Below are 23,785 nucleotides of genomic sequence, written 5' to 3' on the forward strand. Positions count from 1 at the left end.
GGGTTTTGCCATACATTGACATGAATCAGCCATGGGTGTACATGTGTTCCCCATCCTGAACCCCCCTCCCACCTCCCTCCCCATCCCAACCCTCAGGGTCATCCCAGTGCACCAGCGCTGAGCACCCTGTCTCATACGTCGAACCTGGACTGGCGATCTGTTTCACATATGGTAATATACATGTTTCAGTGCTATTCTCTCAAATCATCCCACCCTCGCCCTCTCCCACAGAGTCCAAAACACTGTTCTATACATCTGTGTCTCTTTTGCTGTCTCGCATACAGGGTCATCTCTACCATCTTTCTAAATTCCACATATATGCGTTAGTATAGTGTATTGGTGTTTTTCGTTCTGACTTACTTCACTCTGTATAACAGGCTCCAGTTTCATCCACCTCATTAGAACTGATTCAAATGTATTCTTTTTAATGGCTGAGTAATACTCCATTGTGTATATGTACCACAGCTTTCTTATCCATTCATCTGCTGATGGGCATCTAGGTTGCTTCCATGTCCTGACTATTATAAACAGGAGCACCCAGATTTATACTTTGGATCCAGATGGGTGGCTGCAGATACGGCCAGCCAGCCCGCCCACCAGGACAGCTCCTCTGCAGGATGAAGGTGGGTGTGGTGCTCCTGAAACAGGAAGCACGCATCTAACGGAAGCTGCGTCCAGTGTGGTGCCAGGCGCGGCCTCTGTGACTGGCAGCCTCACACCCAGCTCTCCATCAACCCTGCTTGGTGCTGGGTCCGCATTTCCCCCAATTCTCAGTACGTGTGACAGCTGGTGGCCCCATCCCATGTGGTCCTCATGTGTTCATCTTTCAGGGACACTTTCCCCTTTTCCATGTTAGATTAGAGACAGTAATGCCATGTCCTTCTCTTCCTTTTAATGTTAGGTCTGTGTCAGGGAATTTTCAGGTTTACAAAAGCTAAGTAAATCTCTCTCCAATAAAATAAAGGTCATAAAATGTGAATTAAGAATATGGAGCGTGGAAAGGCAGTTTGCAAAGATGAAGCAAACATGGCTGGTTCTTCTTACCAGCAAGTATTATGATCATCTGTTTGCTTGAGTACACCTCAAAATGATGAAGGTTCTTTCCCCAAAATTAAATTCCTGAGAAAGACACACCTGCTTGGTAATGGGTTATTCCATCTTTTTTGGGTGAAGCTTTAATGTTACTTTTCAAAGAAAGATTTAAAGCTTTCTTTCCTATTCTTTATATAATAAAAGCTAAAGGGGGGGGGATCAGCTGCATTTCAAGAAAAATCTGCTTTCTAATCTCACTTTTGAACTCACTTTTGAACAGGAGTCAAATCTCGCATCTGCTATTTCTGATGTTGAAGTCTTATCAAAGAAGGCAGGCCAGATTTAGATAGGAGGACTTGTTCAATGTATTTTTTTCAAAAAAATAATTTATTTTAGAGGCATGTGAATATGGTCTATCCAAAGTATAAAAATAAGTTAATGGATTACAGCATTTAGTATGTGATATATCAGATGTAACAAGCAGTGTTCTTAGATAATATAGAGCAGTGGTCCCCAACTCCTGGGCCGTGGACCAGTACTGGTCTGTGGCCTGTTAGGAACTGGGCTACAGAGAAGGAGGTGAGTGTCGAGTGCAGCTTCATCTGTATCTAAAGCCGCTCTCCATCACTCACATTACCACATCATCACGATGCAGTGATTTACAATAGAAATAAGGTGCACAAGAAGTGTGACGTGCTTGAATCATCCTGAAACCACCTCCAGCCCCTGCAGTCTATGCACAAACTGTCTTCCACAAAACCGTCCCTGGTGCCCGAAAGGCTGGGGACCCCGGTGTGGAGTGTTCTGACCCTTTCTTCTAGCATGACCTTATGGATGGCCAGCTAGAACTCACACCTACCCTGAACAGTTATCCTTTTCTTTGCGGGGCAGGGGGTTGCAGAGGGAGGGTGCATTCTCTCCTAGGGCTCTGTGGTTTTCTGCCGTATTTGTGGAATACTGTAATATTGTAACAGTTAAGAGTTTGGGTTCTGGATTGTCTTGGTTTACAGTCCAAGGCTGTGTAATGTTGCTAGGCTTCACTTTCCACATCTTTGAAATGGCAATAATAACAGAGGTTACCTCCCAGAGTCAGTATAAGGTTTTACTGAGTTAATGTATTTAAAGCATATATATACATTTTCTGGTGCAATGTCAGAGCTCAAAAACACGATCAAATATTCTTATCATTCCTTTTGTACTCTTCTCTATCCATATTTTAACTCCTTTGTTAAATTAAGGCTTCTTAAAGTCTTGGATGTTCCTAAGAAGTGAAGTGAGTCATGTCCGACTCTTTGCAACCCCAACAACTGCAGCCTAACAGGCTTCTCCATCCATGGGGTTTTCCAGGCAGGAGTACTGGAGTGGGTTGCCATTGCCTTCTCTATATATATTCCTAAATAGCTTTCAGATCTTTTCTCTCCTTTCATCCTCAGCCTGTGCTCTTCATTTATTCAGATATTGCCCCGTTCGGGACCCCAGCCTTCCCAAGGGCACTCCCTACCCTAGTCACTCTATCCCAGTCCCCTCTTAAGGTCCCTTGTTCTGGTCAAGTAATCCCCTAGTAAAAGTCACTCTGTGGCTTTGCCTGGCCTTCATGGCAAAGTCCTTATTTCTTTCCTGGGCGCACCTGACCCTCACAATCAGCCTCTCTCCTCCCCACTGAGCTTGAACTTGGGCCTCTCACTCCACACCGTGCCTGTCTCACCTCCCTTCTCTGTCTTCTGTCTGCGGATTCCCTCTGAGTCTCCCTTCACCAGACTCCTTCCTCCATGAGTGGTCCACTGAGCTATGTCCAGGCAGCTTTTTAATGCTGACTCACACACACACCTGAGCTCCTACTCACAACCAAGCTTTATGAAAGGGATGTTGAGGATGCAGGCAATAGGAAGCCTCGGATAAACAGAGAGGCCACATCCTGTAGATCCCGGGTTCTATTAGCTACAGGTAAGAAAGACCCTGATGCTGGGAAAGACAGAGGGCAAGAGGAGAAGGGAGTGACGGAGGATGAGATGGTTGGGTGCATCACTGACTCAGCGGACATGAGTTTGAGCAAACTCTGGGAGATAGTGAGGGCAGGGAAGCCTGGCGTGCTACAGTTCATGGGTTTGCAAAGAGTTGGACACAACTGAGTGACTGAACAACAGTCTTTACCCAGGGATATTTTGCTAAGGGTATTACAGAAAAAAGACTTCTTTCTCCTAGCAACTCCAGTTGACAAGGAGATTAGACCACATGCCAGCCCCGTGGGATAACTTGGAAAAGGGAGTGGGTCAAAGCAGCCTGCTTTAACCCCTTCCTCTCAGAAGCACAGTCACAGAGTTCACATCACAGGGCATCCAGTTGGCCGCCAGCACCTAAAGCCCCACCTTACATGCTGTACGTCCGTTCTCTTTCCTAATCTCTGCTGGACTTCCTAGCTGGCTCAGTGCTAAAGAATTCACCTGCAATAAAAGAGACACAGGCAGGAGACTCAGTTTCTATCCCTGGGGTGGGAAGATCCCCTGGAGAAGGAAATTGCCGGGAAAATCTCATGGACAGAGGAGCCTGGCAGACTGCAGTCCATGAGGAGGGCAAAAGAGTTGGGTGTGACTTAGTGACTAAACAACAACAGCAATCTTCGCTGCTGCTCAGAAAGGTAGATAGTCTGAATTCAACAAATAAATAAAGGTGCAAAAAGAGGCATTTGCCAAGATTATAAGCTACAAACAGGAGTGGCCAGATATCAGCAGAAGTCTCTACGATTCAACACCCCTTTCCCTCTGGTAATCCTTCATTTGAGTATCAGTGTTGGCATGGGACTGAGTCCTCTGACCAGTAGGATTCTGTCTTACTCTGTGTGTGCCACACACATTTCCCACTCATTAGACCTCAGTAAATAGTGAATGAATGAATCAATGAATGAATGAATCGAGTGAGTGAAAAATGGTGAACAGATGCATCGTTTTATTCCCATCACCCCAGGGAAGGATGTGTTATCTCACATTTCTAAAGCAGATGGTCAAGAAATATTTATTGAGCCAGAATTTTTTTTTTGCAAAAGGAAAAATTTTTTAAAGAGGAAGAACATGATAGATTTTTATTATCTCACTTTTCAGAATAGTTATTTTTAAATTCCTTTTGTTTAATTTTTTAATTCATTTTTTAATATTTTTGAGAATTACAATTATCTTTTAATTCTTTAAAAAAATTTTTTTTGCCAATTTATTTTTGATTGAAGGATAATAGCTTTCCAATGTGGTGTTGGTTTCTGCCATACACCAAGGTGAATCACCATAAGTCTACATAAGTCCCTTCCCTTTTGACTTCCCCCCGCCCCCTACCCCATCCCAGCCCTCTAGGTTGGCACAGAGCCCCAGGTTGAGCTCAGTGCCCACACAGCAGCTTCCGGCTAACTGTCTGTTTTCACATGGTGCTGTATATATGTCAACGCTACTCTCTCAGTTCATCCCATGCTCTCCTTCCCAGGCTGTGTCCAAGTCTGTTCTCTATATTTGCATCTCTTCCTGCCCTGCAAATAGATTCATGGGTACCATTTTTTTCTAGCTAGATAGACATGCATTATAGTTATTTTTACAGAGAATGAGAGCCAAATGACACACCGTAACAAGAAAGCCACGGCTAGCATTGGATGGTGAGTCTCCAGGTGATTCGTGAGTACTTTTTGTTTATCTGTGTTTCCCAAAATTACATTGCATGGTACAAGAAAAAATATTTTTTTTCTAAGAAAAGTCTGTTTACAAGCTTGGGTTTACTTAAAACGACTGCTGTAAAAGGAAAATAATCTTGGTGTTATCAATGTTCAGACATCACCATGTTTTATGCATCATTGGGACAGAGGCAAATAGGGAAGACTTTTGTGACAGTTTAGTGAAACTATGAAATGTGTTTATTTCCATCGATAATGTAAGTAGTGGGATTACTTTAGCCATTCAAGTCCGTCTCATCATTTCATCATTTGCTTGGAAGGTGTATTCAGTTCTCTGTGATTTATGAACCATCAGGTGAAAGAACCAACTGTTTGAAAACTTCAACATTAAAATCTCTATGCCAAGAACTTTTCCCTAAATTTGCCTGAATTCCTGGAGAAAGTCGTTTGTAAGTCTTGCTGCCTAACAAATTACCATAAATTTAGTGGCTTACATCATGCATTTTTTTCCCGGAAGCTAGAGTTGAGATTTATTTGATTCTGTCCATCTCCTGTGTGAATTTTATGATCGTGCTAAATAGCACCTGGGGTGAGACCTGCTCTCGCAAACTGTTGCCTGCGTGACAGTATTGGCAACTGTCAGCAGAAGTTGTGCAGCAGAGTTCTAGAACTTTTCCATCTTTCCTGATGAAAACGCTGTACCCTTTGAACAGTAAGGTCCCATGTCACCCTTCCCAAGCCCCACCAACCACCATTCTGTTCTCTCTCTCTGACTTCCCTAGTTATTGCATATTAGTGGACTCATGCAGAATTTGTCTTTTTGAGACTGGCTTGTGCCACTCAGCATCATGTCCTCAAGGTTACTCCATGCTGTGCAGCGTGTCAGGGGGTTTCCTGTTTATGGCCGAATAGTACTCCCTTGTGTGTGTGCTGCTGCTGCGAAGTCGCTTCAGTCGTGTCCGACTCTGTGCGACCCCATAGATGGCAGCCCACCAGGCTCCCCCATCCCTGGGATTCTCCAGGCAAGAACACTGGAGTGGGTTGCCCAATTCTTCTCCAATGCATGAAAGTGAAAAGTGAAAGTGAAGTGCCCAGTCGTGTCCGACTCTTAGCGACCCCATGGACTGCAGCCCACCAGGCTCCTCCGTCCATGGGATTTTCCAGGCAACAGTACTGGAGTGGGGTGCCATTGCCTTCTGTGTTACTCATTCACTCGTCCATGAACATTTAGCTTGTCTCCACTGTATGGCTATTGTGATAACCCAGAGGAAATGAAGTCAGCTCAACCGTATTGCCAAGAATGGGACATTTTCTGTCTTTGGGATAACGCTTTGTTTCAATTAAGCAAACTGAATTACCTTTAGAACTAAATTCTGAACAATTATATCAAGTTGTAGGAACAAACATCAGGCTGGAAGTTGAGGGATTTTTTTTTTAACTTCTGGGAGGTTTAGTAGTTACTCCCAAAGTTTACTACCTGTAATATTCTGATTTATTATCCCCCCAGAATGTATATGCAGTAGCCTTTCATGTCTGAAAATTATTCTGCTTGAGTGTAACTGTGCAACACTCCTGGTACAGCAGAACTATAAAATTAGAATTCATAGGCCATAGCCATTGTAACCGTAAAAAAATAAAATTTTAAACCTATAAAAGAATTTATGAAATTATTTTACTCATCTTTTTACTTTTGTTTTTGGATTTTTCCATATAAGGAGAGTCTTTAGACTTTCCCACTAGTTTTAAGACATAAAAATTCATATTTCCCTAAATCAAATTAAATTTGGACACATTTTCTTATATACCTAGTAGAGGTAAAGAGTAACTTTGATATCTTTCTGTTTAATATCTTTAATAATGAGTCATATATTCAGTGGCTTATATTCATTGTCTTATTATCAAGTTGATAGAAGTCTATCTGTTTGATCCATAAGCATCATTTTCTCAAGTAGAAAGGCAGCATTAACTGGGAAGTTGCTGTGGCCTGATCATTGGGCTGTTGCTTCATAGTGGGGGACATAAGGGTGACATCAGAGATCACTGTTTGTCCTCCAGAAAATCCACATGAGGCTAATTAGATCTGCACAGCACCCGCAGGTGAGGGCAGGACCACACATTGATTTTATAGGAGACCAAGCGTGAGGAGGTCCAGACAGCACAGACCACCCTGGACACGTGACTGAGACTCAGATAAGCCCGTGATACTCATGCATCTTTAAATGTAGTGGATGCTCCTAATGAAATATGTGCCTTTCTCCCAGATCATCATAGTTACCCACATAAGATATGCATATACATTTGACATCTGTCTCTTCACAGTGCACTCTATGCTCAATCTCTCTTCCATGCTACGTTTAGCTCCTTGCTTATTCATATTCAGTATTTTTGTTTAATTGGTCCTCCTATCCAAGTGCACTTCTTTGTCTTCGACAATCTTTGTTTATCTTTGGAAGAGTCTAATTTCTGATGAAAAGCCCATTCTGTTCATCCTATAATTTGTCATTTGCATTTCTTCAGTTCAGAGTTCTTTATATGGATCAGCCACATCTGTATTTCCTAAAGCCTTTAAATCTTTTATTAGATAAAACACTCAAAATGCACACAGTGTACGCAGCACAAGGAACTATATGCTCAAAATGAATGCATTGATTTTAAAATATGCCTATGCCTATGCTTGACTTCAAAATAAGTGAATTCGCTTAATATTACATGTATAAAATCTTAGCTTAATTTCAGGGAAACAGTACATGTTTAGAAATGCCTGCAGTTATTATAAACAGTCATGGAGACTTCAAAGTAGCAAAACAGATACCAACCATGCGGTAGGTCTTGCCAATAGTTCACACCCTCGTTTCCCTACTCTATCCAACAAGTGGGTTTTGTCCGAGCCCACCCATGGGCATGCCCGTTGCTGTGTATTATTCTTGTCACCCTGGCACACCCCCAGTTTGTAACTTCCCTAACGAAAAAACATACCAGATGCAACTGCCCGAGAGTGGCATTTTTATGAGTTTTTACCTGGTGCATACTTTACTGTACTTTTTTAACTTGCAAATTTTAGTACCTTATTGTTAATTATAAGCTCATTTTGGCATTTATCACATCTGAGTTGGACATATCAGAGATTCAGGTTAAGGAAGCACTGCACTGAGTTTTTTAATTGAATTAAATGAAATAAGGAATGAAAAATGATCTCAAGATGTAAGTGGTCTACCAATATAAAATTTCAGTATAGGTCTTAAATTGGTTATTCTTCTACCTGGGGACAATTATCCAACCTACAATAATCGAACATAATAATGGTTTTGCTTAAAAATAAAACTTGTCAAGCTATTACTTTACCCAAATACACAGAATAAATCTTTCATTTCTTTAATTATTAAGAGAGAAGAATTATATCCATAAAATTTCATTAAAAGTCAGTATTTTTCTTTAATTGTTTTAATACTTCTTCTTCTGGTTAGTCGCTCAGTCATGTCCAACTCTTTGCAAGCCCATGGACTGTAACCTGCCAGGCACCTCTGTCCATGGGATTTCCCAGGCAAGAATACTGAAGTGGATTGTCACTTCCTTCTCCAGGTGATCTTCCCAACCCAGGGATCTAACCCACATCTCTTGCATCTGCTGCATTGGCAGGTGGATTCTTTACTACTAACTATGACGGTTCCATGTAAAGCTTTGTTTTCCACTTGGCATTGCCTTGTAGTACTATCCAAGTGGCTGAGTCTGAGCATACAGAAAAGTACAGAAGTCTCCATGAACAATTATCACGCCTTCTTAATTAAAGATCAGTGATACAGTTTCTCAGATTCTTGATCGATTGAGTTGAATTTGAGAATTACAATAGCCAGGTAAATCGCATTTCATGGGAAGAGTTGGACAGAGGAAAAGTAATTGTGCTGTGTTAATTAACTCCTGTTTATCTCTGTCATCCTCACAATTTTTGAGTATTAGAATTATTTCAGAGGCTTTAGGTATACTTCTAGGTAGACAGCTGTATGTCTGAGTTTGACTTCTTATTGGCATAATGCAGAATTCCATGGTCATTTTTCCTGCAGGAGAAGGGCCAATGAAGAGAGGAGGTGTGTGAAATGGGCGGGAAAGTACATCTTTTATTGAACACAATGCTTTCCTGCTGTTAGGTTTCTGCCTGGCTTGACCTGATGTCCTGTGAAGAGTAGTATAGCTGGGATCACCTCAGGTTGTTTTACCTCCTTCTTCAGAAACGTGTGTATCATCACCCGATGGGGCAAAGTCCGCCCTCTCCCCTTAACTCATGAGGGCATTTCGTGGTTCAAATGCCTCCTCTCAAATTAATGCTCCACCAGGAGATAAGCAAATGCACACTTGAAAAAAGTCTCTTTTTTCCCCCCATTTCTTTGTTTTTAGCCATGAGCATCTATTACTCTGTTTATAGTTTAAATAATATTTAGAATATTTCTTTCAGAAACCTGTATAGAAAACTTGTGTTCTGGTTGTCCAGACTTACGCTTTGTTTTCGGTCAGGTGGGGAGAGATGAGAAAGATTTCCTTCAGCTTATCCTCAGCAGGGAGGGAACTGGTCTGGCTGGAGCCCCTGAAACAGGGTTTAGAGAGAACAGCAAGGCCGCTGTGGATGGAGTTCCTTGAGAAAACAGAGAGGTAGATGGAAGGCTTCCCTGGTGGCTCAGCTGGTAAAGAATCCGCCTGCAATGCAGGAGACCCCAGTTCAATTCCTGGGTTGGGAAGATCCACTGGAGAAGGGATAGGTTACCCACTCAAGTATTCTGGGGCTTCCCTTGTGGCTCAGCTGGTAAAGAATCCGCCTGCAATGCGGGAGAGCTGGGTTCGATCCCTGGGTTGGGAAGATCCCCTGGAGAAGGGAAAGGCTGCCCACTCCAGTATTCTGGCCTGGAGAATTCCATGGACTGTATAGTCCATGAGGTCACAAAGAGTCGGACACAACTGAGCGACTTTCACTCACTCACAGATGGAGATGCAAGTTTGACTAAAGAAAGAGCAGCTATCATTGGTCCCAAACTGGGAATCACAAATTTTCTGTGATTAAAATTTCTCTTTCTCTTACATTTTGATGGGGGTGAAAACCACTGTCTGAGCTCCACCTGCTGAGACCTAAGAGAAGTTTAAACACATGTACATTTTCCAAATTGCCAAGTGCTCTCCCAGCATGTTCAAAGTAACTGAATGGACATGCAGCCTCAGGCTTTAACAATGAGACAAAGGCCTTATCTCTTTTAAAGAACGTTACTGATTTCTTTGGCTGCCCTGGGTCTTCACTGCTCTGTGCGCACTTGGTGTGGCTGCAGTGAGTGGCAGGTGCTCTCTGGAGGCGGCGTGTGGGCCTCTCACTGTGGCGGCTTCTCTTGTTGCAGAGCAAAAGCTCTAGAGCACATGGGCTTAGTTGCCCCGCAGCATGTGGAGTCTTCCTGGACCAGGAATCGAACCTGTGTCCCCTGTACTGGTAGGTGGATTCTTAACCACTGGAACACCAGGGAAGTATAACCTTCGCTCTTAAATCCATCAGTGCAGCAAAAATGAATGGTGATCGGCATCTTCCTCTAGAACACCTGTGTCTCCAGTTCTCAATTTATTTAATCACTTAAAAAGATCTAAGTTTCACAAAATAATATGTGCCGGGTCATTTTTGGAGTTGCGGAGATTCTTTTCCCCCATTAAGATCTCTTACTATGCAGAGAAGAGCACTGCATTATGTATTAATACATAACAATCCATAAACCCAATCTTAGAGCAAGAAAAGCCAAACATTCTGGGTCTTGGTAAGTTACAGAGCATCCGCCAATCTTACGGGAAGCCACTGGCTTCCTTTATCAGTGTCACGAAGTCTGTTAGGGCTAAAGGCCAGTGCAGTGACCCGTGTTCCAATGCCTGTGTTTCAAAGTGTGAAAGACAGAGAAGATCATAAAGGGACTTCAGCCTCTCCTTCCCTTTGAAAGACATCCATCCATGCAGCATCTTCACTGAGGGAATCTTTGAAAGGTCCTAAGATGAGGGACCCGAGTAACAGAGCTAAGACTTTCTCTATAATCAGATTGTGTTTATTGATCAGTAATTAAGTGTTTGCATATCTTCTTCATTGGGGTGCTTCCAGATTATCCTAGTTATCTGAAAGCAATCCCTTCTCCCGCAGGCAACCTAGTCCCTGTTGTTTACGAGAGGGATCGCCCAGTGACGGTGAATGCTCTTCCCAAGGGGACAGAGGTCAAGGGCTTCACCGCCTGTGTACATGGAGCACTGCCCCCCATCTCTTTCCTCCGTGGAGAAGGCAAGCCTCAGGGTAACAGCAGGGAACCAAAGCATCCACACGGCAGGGAGAGGACTCCTGAGGTGGGGGACTGTCCCCTGGTCCTGCCTTTCTTCAGGACCAGAGAATAGGGCCCCCGTTGTGGGGAGGTTGCAACTAACTGGTGACTGCGTGAGCTTTGTGGCCCCAGAGCCATCTGTGGCCTCCTCTCTGCTCCTTCTCGTGCTGCCCGGGTCCATGGAAAGATCACTGAGCATCACTCAAAATCAGGCTCACTCATGGGACTCAGGTGAGGAGGAGAATCAGAAAGGCAGGACTAGCCCATCTACGATTTAGCAACAATATACCCAGGACAAAAGAAGCCAGCTCTTCAGACATGGTTTCCAGTTCTCACTAGTTTGGAGGGGCCGAACGAGGATCTAGAACTGAAAGAGCTTCACTTAACTGAAAAGAAATATAAGCCCGGCTTTTGTTTTCATAGTTTCAGATAAATGAGCTGTGGTTCCTGATTGGAGAGCTAGCTGAAATATTACGCTTCCATCTTCCTCTTTTCCCTCCTGTGTTTCTATTTTATTACTATCATCTTTATTTTAATGTCATATCAAATTTCTCTGCCACAATTTTTCAATTCCATGGGATATGATCATTTTGAAAGTGTGACTGATCTAGGTCTATTGAAAAGAAGGGTCGTTTGGCTGAACTGATTACTTGTGAATGGTGATTTTAGTATCTATCTGAAAAGCTGTATTGGAATGATGCTCTCAGAGAGACATTCTTGCATTCAGGGTCAAGATGGCCAGCGGGCTCAGTCCTTCACTAGGAGAAGGAACAGGAAGGGGCACTCACATGTAGTAAGCACCTGCTGTGTGGCAGATAACTTGTTAGGTGCTTTCACACGAGTTACTTTGGCAGCAGACTTTTCTCCACATGCAGTGAATGAACCATCTTTATTATTATCGACATGTGTTCTTTTATTTATCCGTACCTTCCTTTGGACCACAGAATCCTTAAAGCAAAGTTTCCAGAGATGTCCTGAATGATACAGCACATCTTTGAATCCACCTAGATGCTGTTTTCACATAGAATAAATGTCATTTCTATTATGTGAAGTGAGCTAGATTTTATTTCAACCCCTCTCCTCAGGAACAAGTGTCTCGTAGCAGGGACCCAGATTTACAGGTTGAGAATAACGGAGGCCTCAGCCCGACTTTACACTGTCTGATTTGTGAAGCCAAAGCCCTCATCTCAGCTGCACTCAGTACTACCTCCTTCTAGGATAATGGTCATTGAACATGCTGGAATAAACCTGGAGCGTATTTCATGTGAAAGGAGAGAATGCAGGGCTGCTGTTACCCTTCTGCTCTAACAGCGTGCAGTAGATCAGAACATCATGGGCAGTAGTCGAGGACTGGAGCTGAGGGACTTGTCTCTGTAGATTGCAGTGGGTGCCAGGCGTGGAACTGGGATCTTTGCCAAAGTTGTCTCGTATAACACTCACTTCAACCGTTTTTCAGTCACTAAGTTGTGTCTGACTCATTGCAACGCCATAGACGGCAGCACTCCAGGCTTCCCTGTTCTTCATTATCTCCCAGCGTTTGCTCAAACTCATGTCCACTGAGTCATTGATGCCATCCAACCATCTCATCCTCTGTTGTCCCCTTCTCCCACCTTCAATCTTTCCCAGCGACAGGGTGTTTTCAAATGAGTCAGCTCTTTGCATCAGGTGGCCAAAGTATTGGAGCTTCAGCTTCAGCATCAGTCCTTCCAATAAATAGCCAAAGTTGATTTCCTTTAAGATTGACTGGTTTGATCTCCTTGCTATCCAAGGGACTCTCAAGAGTCTTCTCCAACACAGCAGTTCGAAAGCATCAGTTCTTTGGCGCTCAGCCTTCTTTATGGTCTAACTCTCACATCCGCACATGACTACTGGAAAAACCATAGCTTTGACTAGATGGACCTTTGTCGACAAAGTGATGCCCCTACTTTTTAATACACTGTCTAGGTCTGTTATAGGTTTTCTTCTAGAGAGTGTCTTTCAATTTCGTGGTTGCAGTCACCATCCACAGTGATTTTGGAGCCCAAGAAAATAAAATCTGCCACTGTTTCCATTATTTTCCCCTTCTATTTCCCATTGAAGTGATGGGACCGGATGCCATCTTAGTGTTTTGAATGTTGAGTTTTAAGCCAGGTTTTCAACCCTGAGACAGAAGAATTCTCTCCATGGTGTGGGTGAGGAAACTAAGGGTTAGGAGAAACTGATGTTCCTAAGCCCCGGGGCTCAGAAGTCCTAGCGCTGGGCTGGGCTCGACTCCCCTCTGGAGCCCCGCAGGCTCCCTGCACTGTGCTCATGGCGACACGGTTGCCTGCGAAACAGGCGGTGAGTACACGGTGGGCCGTGGGAGTTACGAGGGGCCTTCTGTGAACACTGTTGTTGTCTGTATTATCTGTGCCTCGACAGATTAAGGCTTTGCCCTGGCTGCCCTTTAGGAAACCATTTTTCCATCTGCCATCTGTGAACCCATTAAATATTTAGCTGATACTATCTTTGAAGATAATTGATTCCTTCCTTTATCGGGCACCAGCTAATGCACTTCTTACTTGTATTTGTCCTAAGCCTGCTTCCTTCAATCAATCTAGGATCTGGCAAACTAGTCTGAAGTTATAGCATCCCCCATTTTTTATTTTCAGAGACTTGGATTGCTGGATTGTTGAAATGTCTATAGTGAAAAAATGTTATCCTCTGGACATTTATTCACGATTAACCTTCATTATTAACAGTATGATTGACATAATAGGTGATGAATTCCAGTAACCTCTAGACTTCCACCTACTTAACTGATCCCAGAATTATAAAGGAGAAGTCCTATTTCTGCACAATGGGATAGCCATGGAAGAATAGCAAAATCTAGCATTTTAGTTCAGGCACTATGAAAGTTATTATAGTACCCAGAAACCAAATGATATTAGGTGACTAGATAAAGTAAGCCAGGCTTTGGGTGAGTAAAAATTTGAATAGAAATTGGAAATGTAACCAAGAGTGTAATTTTTCAGGTCTATAGCTCTCACTATCACCAGAACCACCCTCCCTGGAACATAGGTGGTGCCCCAAAGTATGAATTCTTAGAAAACTTCTCAAGTAGGACCTTTTACACATGTAAATATGGATCTATGGCTTTTCTTAGGAAACTTCTCAAGTAGGACCTTCTACAAATGTAAATATGGATCTATGGCTTTTCTTAGAAAACTTCTCAAGTAGGACCTTCTACAAATGTAAATATGGATCTATGGCTTGTGGTATGACTATGCACATGGGCTTCCCAGGTGGTCCTAGTGGTAAATATCCCAGCTGCCAATGCAGGAGACATAAGAGATGCAGATTCCATCCCTGGGTGGCGACATCCCCTGGGGGAGGGCATGGGAGTCCACTCCAGTGTTCTTGTCTGGAGAATCCCATGGACAGAGGAGCCTGGCAGGCTACAGTCCATGGGGCCACAAAGAGTTGGACACGACTGAAACAATTTAGCACGGCACACACATGCATGACCATAGTCTTTCGGTATCTGTGCGTAAGTATAGTTATCAATTTAGAGAGCTTCTGAGTGCGTGAAAGGTAACATCCCGTATTGCTTTTTTTGCTTGTTTTTGTTTTTAATAATAGCTCTCATTTTTAAAAAACTCTCTTATTTATTTTTGGCTGCACTGGGTCTTTGTCGCTTTGTGCAGGCTTTCTCTAGTTGCAGCGAGTGGAGGCTGCTCTCTTCTCTGCGGTCCGTGGCCTTTTCCGTGTGGTGGCTTCTCTTGTTGTGGATCATGGGCTGTAGGGTGTGTGGGCTTCAGTAGCTGCAGCTTTTGGGTTCCAGAGTCCAAGCTCATAGTTGTGGCTCTCGGCATAGTTGCCTTGTGGTGTGCGGAACCTTCCTGGACCAGGGAGCAAACCTGTGTCCCCTGCATTGGCAGGCAGACTCCCAGCCCCTGGACTACCAGGGAAGTCCCCATTTTGCTTTTGATTTCACATGAAAGGGAGGTACTTGTTATGCAGCTGTTCCCTCTGTGGTCATAGCAGTAGGACCTGGCAGAGAGGCAACCGTCCCCTGAGTCCATCCTCCTTATGGGTAGTAAATGGGCACCAATACGGCTAGACTTCCCTTCCTCCCTAGGCAAACAGTTTCACTTCCCCCCACATCACTAAGAGAGAAATGCTGTAAACTCTGCCTCCCTACATTTTCTGCAACACACAGTCCCAGCACAGGGAACACAAGGTGACGTAGACCTTGGAGCTGGGGATTTGTTGGCCAAGCCCATTTCTGCTCCCTGGTTTCCAACGTTGTGGCGGTGAGGAAGGGCAAGTCTTCGCTGAGAAGTCTGAGGGGAGCATCCACAGGAGAAAGAGGAGACCCAGCACCTCAGAGCAAGGAGGGGGTTGCGCCTGGGCCCGTGGCTGCCTTGTGTTTGGAGACGCGTGAGTTGGCCTCTGAGGTGACCAAAGGCCCTGGTGAAAAGTGGCAGACTCGGTGTCACGCAGGCCATTCATCCCATTCACATTCATGAGAAAACGTGTTCACTCTTCAATGTCTCCATCTCTGAGTCTGAACTTCATAATCCAGGGCTGCCCATAGGCCATGGGTCAGTCTCCTTGCCCCCAACCACAGCAGTACCTAGAAAGCCGATATTTTCAAGTTGGTAAAGCCAGCATAAGCTGTAACTCCCCTCCCAGACAGATCCCTGGACAGACATGATGATGAAATGGCAGAATGAAAGAGACAGCACATGGGAGCTGGCAAGGTAGGTCCATAGGTCTGGAGAGAAACCAAAGCCTAGAAAGTGAGTGCAAAAGCTCTCCTAGGACAGTCGGATTAGAGTATAGTGCCCCATGTTCCCCAGGAGACCTTATGGGGAGAAGGCACAGCCACGAATACGAAATTACAGGAGAAGAGAAAAAGAAAAAAAAAAAACCGAGGGCCTTAAAGCTCAGTAAAGCCGCTAAACCACACTAGCAGTCCGGTGTGTGTGTGTGTGTGTGTGTGTGTTCACAAAAATGCACGCACGCACTTTGACTGTCACCATCTGCCTGTGGGTTCAGCGCTGTGTCTGGAACCTGCTGGTTCCTCAGCAGAAGCTACTGACACAGGTGGAGAATTTCCAGTTCTGGTCATTCAACTACGGGCCCTTCACGGGCCCTTATGCTGCATGTTCAGTCATTTCAGCTGTGTCCGACTCTTTGTGACCCCATGGACTGTAGCCCGCCAGGCTCCTTTGTCTGTGGCATTTTCCAGGCAAGAGTACTGGAGTAGGTTGCCATTACCTTCTCTGCGGGATCTTGTCAAGCCAGAACTCCAGCCCGCATCTACATCTCTTGCATTGCAGGCAGATTCCTTACCGCTGAGGCATTGGGCATGGCGCCTCACAGCCCTGAAATCCTCATTCTAATTGGTAGTGGGAATAGGAGACAGACAGGTTAGGGCTAAAATATAAATGTAGCACCTTGCATTTAAAAATATGATGATAGAAGGACTTGTAATTGAAAGTGACCTGTTGTGTTGCTTTAATCATGTAGATACTGAATTCTCAATGCCTAAATGAGGAGAAAACGGGGAGCTTGGTAATGGTCATCTGAGAGACGTTTTAAGAGCTAAAAGTAGAGGAAAATCTCCCAAGGTCAGGAGAAAAGACTCATAATTTTTTAATTGAAAAACTGGAAAAATATAAGCCCAAACAATTCCTTAAACAGGAAAAGTAGACAGCTTAATGCCTGATGGAAAGGATAGAACATCATTTTATCTAATTACCGAGAATAATTTTTTATTACCAAGTATTTTTATAAGGCGTATAATGTTCCCTTTTGTCAAGGGTGTGTGGAATCAGGAAGACCACTGAGTGTATATAAACTTTCTGAGGGAAAATTTGCTGATATATCAAAATCTTTAAGTGCTCATATGTTTGGACCAGAAAATATATTGTGAGGAATTCATCCTAAGAAAATTTCAGACATGTAAGCAGAATTATGCCTATTTTTGTTATTAAGGCGTTTTTGTAGGTGTGAAGAAGTTGAAGAACAGGTGTTGGACTAACTAGGTTATGATACTCTGTCATCATGAATATTCTGCAGCTATTAACACCTCCTTATTTTAAATAAGTGTTTAATCATATGGAATACATTAACTGAATTATATTGTATTGTAAAACAATATATATGTTATGAATATAGTTCTATAAAAATCTACACACAAAAATGCGTTAACTATGGTATTTGTGTGCTGGTAGTATTATGAGGGTCTCTGCTTTCCTGTTTTTTCAAGTTTTCTGCATAACCAGAAGAGAGTTTTGGGGGTTTTGAGAGGGAGGGATGGATGCTAAGGGTTTATCTGGAACTAGATGGGGTTCAGGAAGGTTGACCAGCCCTCTCTGTATCCCCAAGGGGTCTTAGAGGCAAGCGTCCCAGATGGAAAAGGAAGGTGTGACGTTTGGTCCTTTGAACAGATTTCCTCCCTATCTTGAGTGGAAAAGAACAGCTTCTAGACCAAGTGCTTCTAAGGTCTCTTCTAATCCCCTTCCAAAAACTTCTCTTCCTTAGCTGAGAGCTGGAGGACAGAGTTCTGCTTAATATGTAACAGCTGAGACCCACACGGAAACTGCCACTGCCCAAGGGGAAGAACTGTATTTGCACAGTGATTTTTAAGTCTTCTAACTTTTTCCTATTCACTGAGTGAGCAGGACGACACCATGGCCCAGGGAAGCAGTGCCTGCGGAGAAGGCAGCAGGTTACAGAGGAAGGAGTGGCTGAGCTGGCTTCACCCAGACTCCGGGCACGTGGGCGCCCCACTCAGCACTCAGACACTCACGTGATAAAACCCACGTAAAGTCTCTGGTATCATTGCACTACACCAAGACTGGTCTTAGAAGCCTTTTAAAATTTTTCTTTGCTTTTTATTTTTTTTAACAAGTAAATAACCGTTGCTTCATCTTAGAATTTTAGTGCCCTCTGTGTGCATTTTGCATCTCCATTTTTATCCAAGAGAGTAGACTATTGCTTAAACATTGGCACTAGGAAAGATACTGGCAATGCTGTTAGGCTGCCCTTGTGGAAAACACTGTATCTGAATATGTATGCTAAATTCACTATAAAAGTAAAGTTTGAAAAGTAAAAAAACCTAAATATACTGTATAAATTCCAGTGAAGTAGACTTGAACACATCATACAAGTCATACAGTGTACAAGTCTTACTTTAAGGGAGATCTCCATTTTATACTTTAACAATTAAATTCTTTAACTTTATCCAGCACATACATAGTTGGATAAAAATCTCATTTTACTGTTTTTCTTTAGTTAAAGACAGTAACAATTTACCTCTGACTCTTGAATGGTCAAGTTTGAACTGTGTGTGTCCCTTTACATGGCTTTTTTCCAACAAATACATGAGCCAAGGTTTGTGGAATCAAAGGTTAGAAAATCACAGATATTATAAGGACCAACAAATTCTACCAAGATTTTCAACTGTACAGGGTTGGCGCCCCTAACCCCTGAGTTGTTTTTGAGTGAACTATGTATCTCAAAGTGAGTTCAGTTCAGTTCAGTTCAGTCGCTCAGTCGTGTCTGACTCTTTGCGACCCCATGAATCGCAGCATGCCAGGCCTCCCTATCCATCACCAACTCCCAGAGTTCATTCAGACTCACGTCCATCGAGTCAGTGATGCCATCCAGCCATCTCATCCTCTGTTGTCCCCTTCTCCTCCTGCCCCCAATCCCTCCCAGCATCAGAGTCTTTTCCAATGAGTCAACTCTTTGCATGAGGTGGCCAAAGTACTGGAGTTTCAGCTTTAGAATCAGTCCTTCCAAAGAATGCACAGGACTTAACTCCTTCAGAATGGACTGGTTGGATCTCCTTGCAGTCCAAGGGACTCTCTAGAATCTTCTCCAACACCACAGTTCAAAAGCATCATTTCAGCTTTCTTCACAGTCCAACTCTCACATCCATAATGACTACTGGAAAAACCATAGCCAGTGAGAAATTTTACCAAATCCAAAGGATCCTGACTATGGATCAAATGCTATCTGACATCTTCATGTTATACAAATAAGTGTGATTACTGGCCATAGGGGAAAATGTTTGTAGGATTCCTTCTGGAAAATAACCCAAGTCCAAAAGCTTTGGTTAAAAATAGTCAGCCTGCATAACAAGTTGGTCTGAAAATAACAATGATGGGTAATTAAAACAACAGAGGTTTCTGATGGGCAGTGGTGTCAGGCTTACTGATAACAGTCTTGGTTATGCGCAGAGGGCCTGTGAAGTAATTAGCCTGTCCTGGGAGGTTATCTTACATCGTGAGGTGCTGCCAGAGCCACATCACTGCCCTTTAATCAGAAGGGCAAGAGAAGCGTCTCTTAAATCAAGAGAAGCTGTTCTCAAATGCCTCCCTGGATGATAGTGTCCGAAGGATAGAAGACCTTCCCTCCAAGCACTGAGCAGAGATGAAGACTTGGTCTCATAGAGCGTGTTGTGAGTCCCAGACTGCAGGGCTGGGCATCCTCTGTTACCTCCCAGGGTTACCATGGCTGTCAGAAAGCATATTTCAAAGTTAAGATGCTGATATAAATACTAATACTGACGTGCCAGAAAGAAGCGATGAGCAAGAATCAAAATATCCATGCATTCAGAACACCGAAGGCCATTCCCTCCCACCTCCCCGTGGCCTTGAGCACATCTCTCCTTCTTTACAGTCCTGCTCTGCGCTGTCTTGTCACCGGATGGCTTGGGTGACCTTCTGCCAGGACTGTGACGTCAGGACCCGATGGATCCTAACACAGCATCGCTATCACATTGCTGTGCTGTTGGTCTTACAGCCCTGATGGTTATCCCGAATGATCCTGTGTTTTTATTTCCACGGTGATGACAGGTGGGTCCCCTACCAGAACAAAAGGCGCCTGAGAACGGGACCTTTGCCAGCCAGGCCTGTAACACAGCCTCAGCACACAGCGTCTATGGCTTGTTAGGGAAGTAACGCACCCTGGGTGTGTCCTTCTCTGACTATGATATAAGATTTTCAGCTTATGGTTCCCTTACTCAAAAGCCCAAAGTGGTTGCCTGCTGCTTATTCTTTCTAAGCCAGATCTTCGAGCAGAAGCCCTCCACTTGGCCAGAATTCCCGCGGGCTCTCTGCCTCCCACACCACCTCCCGATGCCCAGCTCTGCAGTCAGAGATTCACTTTGCACTGTTTTTGCTTCACTGTTGTTGGAACAATATATTTCCTTATGATTGTTCTCAAGCCTTTTCTGCCCAACCAGAGTGAAAAGACCTTAAGTACATGGACTGTATTTGTTTTCTTCCCTCTCGAGACGCCTTGTACATAAAATCCCTTAAGCACAGTGGGTAGCAGCAAGTGCCTGTTGACAGATGGGCTCAGACACAGCATTTGGGTTTATTTGTTTGTTTGGGAGGAGGAGGTCAACAGGGTTCAGCCTCTAAGAGCATTTTCTCTTCGTACTGCAGCCGTGGTTTTGAAGCTATACCCACAGCAAATTGCCACCCACACAGGAGGAGAAGGGATTTCTGTACATTAAAAAAAAAAATTGGCACTGCTGCTTTCAATGCAGCCCAGCTATATTTCATGCCAGGGGCAGGTGAGAAATAGAGAGAAACAGCAGAAGCCCAGAAAATGCCTCTAGTTCTTGCCCGTTTCTGAATCCCCAGTCAGCACTGACATCCCGCCATAGGGTAATGCTCCAACAGCAGTTACATGAACAGAGCCTCAGAGGCAAGGTCGCTGCTCCCACCAGATGAACCCAGTCTCCTCTGGGTGCGTTTGTGCCTCCCCAGGGGCTCCAGACACAGGGACACTCAGAGGCCCCTCCAGGTGGTTAAGGAGAAGAGTTTTCATGATGAACCAAATTATTCCAGCTGAATCTCTTGGTCTGGTCAAAACCTCCTGGTGAGCTTTTGCTTTTTCTTTTTTTTAAATTTATTTATTTTAATTGGAGGCTAATTACTTTACAATATTGTAGTGGTTTTACCATACATTGACATGAATCAGCCATGGGTGCACACGCGTTCCCCATCCTGAACCCCCCTCCCACCTCCCTCCCCATCCCATCCCTCAGGGTCATCCCAGTGCACCAGCCCTGAGCACCCTGTCTCATGCATCGAACCTGGACTGACAATCTATTTCACATATGATAATATACATGTTTCATTGTTATTCTCTAAGATCATCCCACCCTCGCCCTCTCCCACAGAGTCCAAAAGACTGTTCCATACATCTGTGTCTCTTTTGCTGTCTCGCATACAGGGTTATCGTTACCATCTTTCTAAATTCCATATATATGTGTTAGTCTACTGTATTGGTGTTTTTCTTTCTGACTTACTTCACTCTGTATAATAGGCTCCAGTTTCATCCACCTACTTAGAACTGATTCAAATGCATTCTTTTTAATGGCTGAATAATATTCCATTGTGTATATGTACCACAGCTTTCTTATCCATTTGTCTGCTGATGGACAGCTAGATTGCTTCCATAAACAGTGCTGTGATGAACATTGGGGTACACGTGTCTCTTTTTAAAGTACAGATCACTAGGTCTCATGCCCAGAGTTTTGTGATTCAGTAGATCTAGAGAGGAGCTTTGTGATTGGTGTTTCTAGGAAGTTTCTAGATTATGCTGATATTGCCAAGGGGACTCCAATCTTTGAGAAGCACTGCTGGAACAGATGGCAGACTGGAATGCCTTGGTGGGTGCAGAAGGGCCTGGGAAGACTGGGACTGTTTTCCACACCCCTTCCACACCCACTTCCACCAGCCACACCCCTCCTAACAGGTGTTCTGGCTGGAAGCACCGGTCCCTGTCAGCGGGCTGTGTGTACACATCCACCTCCTCCAATGTGGGGGCAACATCCAAGTCAACTGGTGGTGGTTTAGGGCCTGGGCAACGGTGGTGACCTCTCTGCCACCCCCTTCTTAAGAAGGAATGGCATCAATTTTCCTTTGGAACTAGCCAGCCAAGTCACCCTATTTCTGTAAAAACTTTGTAGAATACACTTCCTTCAGTGAACAAAGCACTATCATTACTGACTAAATCTCATCTATGTCTAAATGAAAAACAATTTGTATTATTCATATTAAAAGTGATACATACTCATTGAATGGAAATACAGCTAAATCCAGAAATACTCTTAATCCCATCACCAAGAAAAGGCCACCAGGTAATTGGAGATATTTCGAATCACTCTAAAGGTTAAGAAGACAACAGAATTAATTCTATCGAGTCTTCCAGGCCTGCAATTCTCCAATTCAAATTCTCTTTGCCTTTTGTGATCTGCTACATCAGAGTGTGTGTTGCCATGGGCAACCTCCTCCTATCAGTGAATGACAGGTCCCGGAGCTGCTCCACCTCCAAGAAGGCAAAACTAGAAAAACATCTAATGTGTGTATTTTCATAATATGGACCCTGTAATGTGCCTGAACAGATGCACGTCTGCTTATAACTGTGGCATTAAAGCCTTCAGCCACATTAAGGGCTAGAAATGTCATCATCTGTGGTTCCTAATGGTTCTACGAAGGAATGTGAAAGTATAATGCTAGACGCTAAAGTTGCTGTATTTGAAAGACATGTGGGCACTTGGAAGTTTATGGTGGGGATTTTCCAAACCCGCAAACACCAGTTTCAAAGGTGGAAACTGATATGTGTCTTTGGAGTCACAGCCAAAAACCAATAGAATATCTATCTTGCTTCTGTACTGGGAATAATAGAAGCGCTCACTGCCTATGTTTTTTCATAATGTGTTCACTTATCCATGTATTTCTTTAAGAAATATCCCTTAGGTGTGAGTTAAGTGAGAAGGTTGCCTTTATTTTTCTCTCCTCAGTGTTTGGAGTCTAACATTATATTATCTTGATTTTTGCTACTGTAAATGAAGTCTATGGACACTCCTCCACTTCTGAAAGTCTCCGGATGATGGCTGGGCTCTCTTTACCCACCTCTTCTCTGTGTATCTGTGATTCAGCGAGGTCATAGTTGCTGGTCTTCTTTTGCTAAAATCAGACCTCAGGGTATTTCACTGCGGTCAAGCCACAGATGGGTCGTTGCATTGCAATCTCAGTCTCTCCTTTTAAGATCAAAGTAAATAGGAACTGGTGGCCCAGTTGGTAAAGAATCTGCCTGCAATGCAGGAGACCCAGATTCAACCCCTGGGTTGGGAGGATCCCCTGAAGAAGGCAATGGCAGCCCACTTCAAGAATGGTATCCTTGCCTGGAGGGTCACATGGACAGAGGAGCCTGGCATGCTGCAGTCCATGGGGTTACAAAGAGTCTGACATGAGCTACTAAGCACACAAATATGAAGAAACAAATGCGAGCAGAACAGCAATGAACAGGAAGGCCCAAAGAAGAAGAAGAAGTTTAACCTGGAGAAAAATAAGTATGGTGGAAGCCTGCAAAGGGTAGACTTCATCTGTCATTTCTTATATTAGAACTTGGATCCCTATGGAAATGGGGTTCAAGTTCTTCCTAAATGTAATAAGGAAGAGACTCATATTCAAAATAGGTATGAATCTTAGACTGTGCTAAAGCCTTTGACTCTGTGGATCATAACAAACTGTGGAAAGCTGTGAAAGAGATGGGAATACCAGACTGTCTTACCTGTCTCCTGAGAAACCTGTATACAGGTCAAGCAGCAACAGCTGGAACCTTGTACTGAAGAACTGACTAGTTCAGGACTGAGAAAGGACCACAAGGCTGTTTAATGTCACTCTGTTTATTTAACCTAAACGCAGAGCACATCATGCAAAATGCCAGGCTGGATGAGTTACAAGCTGAAATCAACATTTCTGAGAGAAATATCAACAGCCTCGGATAT

General features: G+C 43.8%; 1 protein-coding gene across 8 annotated transcripts in view; it reads left to right on the forward strand.

Moving 5' to 3' along the window:
- Nucleotides 1-23,785, forward strand: part of PRKN (parkin RBR E3 ubiquitin protein ligase) — a 1,206,600-nt gene that overhangs the window by 825,292 nt on the left and 357,523 nt on the right. The gene's annotated exons all lie outside the window — the stretch shown is intronic.

This window comes from Bubalus bubalis, chromosome 10 (assembly GCF_019923935.1).
Source record: "Bubalus bubalis isolate 160015118507 breed Murrah chromosome 10, NDDB_SH_1, whole genome shotgun sequence".
In the NCBI taxonomy this organism is placed as follows: Eukaryota; Metazoa; Chordata; class Mammalia; order Artiodactyla; family Bovidae; genus Bubalus; species Bubalus bubalis.